Here is a 6,000-nt window from a genome sequence, read left to right as displayed (position 1 = left end):
AAGAAAGATAACAAAACTTAACGTTGGATAAGTGACGCTAATAATAAAATGAAGTGTGTAGGAATATTCCACCTTCCTTGTAATAGGCCTCAGTGATTTTCATCATGTTTCTAGCCCTCGAATAAAGGTAGTGGTTCACAGAGGGAAACAGACAGGGCTCATTTCTGGCCCCTTGACAAACCTGTGAGACTCTCACTGGCACCAGGGTTTGTAGTTGCACAGCAAAAAATGTGAGAAGCTGTTGTTGTTTTCAAATATAATGCGAATGCCTAGGCTGTTTCTTGGTGCCATGAATAATTCATGGCATAATTCAATGAATCTGTCCAGCATAGCTAAAAATAGCTGGGTAAACTGAGTGCTTTTGACCTTAAGAAACAAAATCTGCCTCAAATTTAAAATAAATAAATGAAGAACCATAGAAAAATCCTGCCAAAGCAAAGATGTCAGTCTATAAAGATACGTTTGGTATCTTATCCTGAAATGAAATAAGGCTCATCTTTTTCCTTTTTTTGTAAGAGACTTTCATCTATTGCAGAGTTGTTTGCTTAGAAGAAAGAACATTTCTCATAATTAGGATGGGTCAGGGCTTTTGGATGAGTCTCCCCGCCCCTTGCATTAGGGCACACAGGCATGGTTTTGCTGTGTCCTTGACTAGCAGCCATCTCCTCCTCTCCTGCTGATCCCCAGCAGATGAGCACTGCAGAAACCGTGGCTGTGGAAGCGTCAGAGTTGGCATCCAGCATGAGGACCTCAGCTGCAGCCTGAGCTCTGTGCATGCGAGACATAAAGTGCTAGGTTCTTAGCACTGCTGTCTGGTGTCAGGGCTGTGGCTGCATCCAGAGTGAGCCTTTCTTCCAACAGCACTTGCTTTTCCAACCTTAATGATTCTGTGACACTGTGTGATGAGACCACGCATCAAGGTGATTTGGTTGATACCAAATTAAAGTTTTTCTGTCTGGTGACTCCATGGTCTTTCACAGTGCTTTCAATTGGATTGGCAGTATGGGAATCATCTGGCTTTTGTAATCACAGAATCATTAAGGTTGGAAAAGACTTAAGATCATCATGTCCAACTTTCCACCAATACTGCCCAGTAAATCACATCCTTCAGTGCCACATCCACTTGGTTCTTGAACACTTCCAGGGACAGTGACTCCACCACCTCTCTGAGCAGACTGTGCCAGCACCTCACCGCTCTTTTGGAGAAGTTCTTCCTAATTTCCAACCTAAATCTCCCCAGTGCAACTTGAGGCCTTTCCCTCTCATCTCTATTATGTGGGAGAAAAGGCCAACCTTCACCAGATGGGAAAAGCAAGAACTGTGCAGCAATATGCGAAAGCACAGAGCTGGTTGGAGCTGCTATGGCCTTGTAACAGGTATGCAGGACACTCATCTCCAGCACCAAGCACCTTCAACAGGACAACATCCTCAAACAGGTAACTTTAAGCTCTGCTTATACAGGAAAATTACAGTCATAATTATCAGGTTGTTAGTGTTATATAGATGTCAGTACATTGCCTCAAAAGTATTTTTTCTGTAATAAATTTGGGCAGAATTCTGGGGAACAGCAGTGGCTATTCAGTTTAATGCTGTGTGGTAACTAGTAGTAGAAAGTGAGTTTGGACATGAGGACTCTAGATTTTGCATCTTTCTATTGGTATAAAGGCTAAGTTATGCTATAGCACCAGCTGAAAAGGCAGAAAAAATAAATCCCTAACCAGATATAGCAGATTTCAGACTTCTTGCATAGACATGAGTTACAGGAAAACCACTAATACTGTCCTGGTTCTATCTGTTCCTTTCCTATCATGCACTGAACGCACAGTACTCTGATCAACTACTGATATAAGCAGCCGCAATGATGGTTTTTTTGCTAGTGCCTAGAAATAGCAAGAAAGGAAGCAGTGTGGGCATGGCTGCCCCACTATGCAAGCAGACCATCCAGCTGCAAATGCAAACATGTTGCACTCTTCAGCTGGACAGAATTTTTCTATTAAAACAGTGCAATAAAAATAAAATGTCATAGAAAATGCCTGTTCTTTCCATTAAAAGGGTGCTTTCATTGAAAACCTAATTCAACAACATCTGTAAGTTTAGACTAGACTGGGGAAAATGTTACTTTCTGTTGTTTAGATGCTTGGTTTTGACATTGAAAGCTTTCAGCACGCTTTACATCTTCTGAAGAAAATATGAATAAATGATAATTTCCTTTGGCAGAGGAAAGATGGGGCAGGGATGAGAAGGGTAGCTTTGGTCATCTGCTTTATCATTGTGCTTCTTCTGACACAGGGATTTTTGTTCGATGCAGCAGATAAGTCGAGCTGAGTGTTCACCCTATGGGGCTTCCAAGGGAGAGATTTGAAATGTGTTTTTAAATAAATGGTACCTTCATAATTTATTCATAGCTAGCGTGCCAGCTGAAAATGGAAAGAGCCATACCAGTTATTTCAACAAAGCTTTGGTTGCTTTCCAGTCCCACTCCTGTCAACAGAAAAATAGGACCCAATAATTTTGTCCGCTGCAAAGCTTTACCCAAATGATCTGTCTACTTAGTGAATAGCACTGGATTTAGATACGAGTGCTTTGTTTTCATGTGTCATTTTTTTTTTGTTTATTTGCACTGATAGTTAAAACAGTAAATTTGGGACATCTGACTCAGCAGCATAAATTACATCTGTAGCAGCAACTGATCTTTCTGTGCAGCATGGGATCATGAGTTGTTTTCCTTTTCTGAACTCCTTATGAGCCTCAGTCCCTCTGCCACTTAAATCATAAGTACTTTTTTTTTCCCCCAGACAGAATGTGTTTTACCTGTTTCCCTTGAGTTGGAATTTCAGTACTTGACAGAACTTGGCTGCATGTATGATTGTTCAGGAACTCACAGCTCAAATGTTCATGTTCCTGAATCTGAGACCTGAACTGTCACCTGTGACTTAGGCGCCTGAGTGTCAGAGCTGGTGGGCTAACGTGAACTAGTGTTCAATGCCATTTGATTAGTTGAGACAGATTTTGGAGAGATCTGCCACTCACATTCAGTCTCTTGGGCCAGAAATTTCCACATGGAGGCTTGGGTTACACAGTCTATGATATATAGCCAATGCTTTGAGTAGGATGTGTTTGTTCATACTGTCAGGGCCCAGAAATGTTGCTGTGGAAAGGAACCCACATGGATGTAGCATTGTGGCATTAATGCCAAGTACTCTGGAGATGGAGGTTTTGCTTTTGGTATTGTCCTGGGCTCGTTTTATGGACAAAGTACACTAATACAGCCCTGAGATCTATTGTGCAATGAAAATGCTCCCCTCTGAAAAAGGGCCCATTTCAGTGCTCCCACTTCTGTGCACCGAACGGTGGGGCAGCAAACCGTGGCACCGGTGTCAAGAGACTTACTGCCAGGCTCTATTGCTCTGCCATCCTTTAGTTTATTGGCACCAATACTGCACACAAGTGCTGTGGCTTTATCCCAGCCTCTAGATGGCGGTCTGCTGGTGCAGTGAGTCTGGCCAGGGGGCGTGCTGATCTCTTTCCATGGACTGCGAGCCCAGGGAGAGGGGGGAAGGAGAGCCTCTGTGCTCCATAGTGGGAGATTTGCAACTCCAGTGGAGTTATATGACTGTTTGGAAAACTGATGTGTTTTTAAATGGCTTTTGTGAGAACTCATGCCTAGTGTAAAAGCAGTTCTGCATCTCAAACCAAAAACATCTTCCTTGTTTAACGAATAAGAAGTGGTGTCTAACTGCCTGAAGCCTGCATTAGGCCTCTTGCTTCTTTTGCTTCTGGTGGCACACGCACAATTGTTGCTCCCTAAAATGAAATTGCTGTGTATTTCTCTGTAGATTGCTAAGAGACTCTGGAGTATCACACTGAGCTTGCAATAAGCCGGGGCTGTGAACAGAATGGAGGACTGATGCCCTCTATTGTTGGAAAATAGAAAGAAAAATCTGCAGCACAGCTAATTTTTTTTTTATTATTTTATTTTTTTTAATTATTTTTTTTTCTTTGTTTTAATGTTTACCTTTTCATGGAGTTGGCTGCCTGCAACTTCACAGCTAACAGATGGCTGGTTTCATCTGGCCACCTGAGGGTCTCTGTCACCAAGTAAATTCTTGTCTCAAGCAGTCAGCAGGGCAAGGCTTCTCATCTCTGTTGTCCCCCTGCCAAGGCATGAAGCAGAAAATCAGCCATGCAAATCTTTGTGCGTTATATTTCCAGCATCAGTGTGTGCTGACGGAGTTCCAGATGGCTGAGGCACGCATCTTCTGGCTTGCCAGCACCTAAAGGGCAGCTTTGCCACCTGTTCTGTGAAACTCAGGTTGGCCAATAAAGTCTGGTTCACAGGGATTACGCTGTATGGAAGCTACAGTAAGATAATGACCTCTTACATTTTTCTCCCAGCACGTGTTTTGTAGTTACTAACTAGTTTCATTGTAGATGTTGGCAGTTCTTTTTTTTTCTTCCCTCCCCCCTGCCCCCTTCTGATCCTGCAGCTTCTTTGCAGAAAGCTCTGCAGCACCTTTAAGTCATGAAGCCTCACTTGCTCCTGTTTTATTCCGAACACAAAGCCATCCAGTTCATCAGCATTAACTGCTCCTGATGCATCCCAGACAATGAAATGATGGCTGTCGGGGCCATTAGGAGAAGCCTCCTTGGGCTGTTAGATGCAGAATTTATAGTCTGTCTTTAACCTTTTGGAAATGGAGAAATGTCTCGTTATCTAAAATGATGGCATTGTACACTGGAGAGTTTCGTTATTTGAACTACTTAACCAACCCCACTTTCAAGATTGTTATTTCTTTTCTTTTAATACTTAAAAACCTGAAGCTACAAGAATTGTTATTCCTGTAGGTGAGAACGCTTCCGCCACACGTACAGAGGAGGGCTATACCCATGTGGATTCCAGTCTGTCATTCAAAGTGATCTGCTCTCTTGTTGTATGGCGTACACCTTCTGGTAACAGTAGTTCTTTCAAAATGTCACCTGCGGAATAATAGCCTTTTGATATTGTATGTTTCACTTGGTAGAACTGAAGGGTCTACCTTGTACTCAAGAAGAGGCATAGGTAATTGAAAACGTGAGTTTGTTGCAGAACTGATCTGAGGAGCAGACTGCACTCTTGGGGGAGTTTCTCAGGCTGTGGTTTTGGTGTGGGGCATGCTCCAATGCAGCACTAGTGAATGAGATCAGGTCTGTGTGCTGCTCAACCAGCTTCTGGTCAGAGGAAATATCAGTAATCCTAATGAAGGACTGAACCAAAGCCACAAAGTGATTTACCCAAAATCTCTCAGGGAACATAGTTCAGTATTGCAGAAAAAAAAAGCTCTGAAAAGCTAGTTTGCCCCCAAGAGCGGTGATGCCAGAGTGAGGTGCTCTGCTTGACATCTGCTTGCTCTGCCTTGAGGCAGGCTGTACCACACAGAGCACAGCCCTTCTCCTGGGCAGCACAGATTGGCAGTGCAGCTCTGTGACCTGTTCTGGGAAATGCCAATGAACAGTGTAACTGCAGGCCCTTTCTTTTCCAGCTCCTTGGATATATCCTTGACCGCTCTCTGCACCATCTTGCTGCCCTCAAATGGGTCATAAAAATTGCATTAACAACCTGTGCCATAACAGAAAGGTGTTCATACAGACCATACTGCTGTTTTAACTGGCTTGATATTATACATTCTTTTCCTTTCTGTGCTGCAAGGTTTTTTTGCTTTGCGGGAATTCTCACACAGCTGCATGTTTTATTGTGGTGCTGATTCTCAGAGGAAGTTGTCAGGAGCTGCAAGAATATTTTCTCTTTCCTTTAACCCACTATAAAGCCAGCCCTTGAAACTGATTAGCTCCCAGACAACAATACCACTTGGGAGTGATATTTGGAATGAGGTGGGCTTCCATTGTGAAGCTGTCCTGCTAGCCGTGAGATGGCACAGTAGAAAGGGAGTCAGTACATATCAAGGTCTCCTTCACAGATGCGTAAGAATAGGTAATTGCTCATAAATTGTTGTTACACTGCTT

This window comes from Excalfactoria chinensis, chromosome 2 (genome assembly GCF_039878825.1).
Source record: "Excalfactoria chinensis isolate bCotChi1 chromosome 2, bCotChi1.hap2, whole genome shotgun sequence".
NCBI classification, from domain to species: Eukaryota; Metazoa; Chordata; class Aves; order Galliformes; family Phasianidae; genus Excalfactoria; species Excalfactoria chinensis.
Note: the sequence above shows the minus strand (reverse complement) of the source record.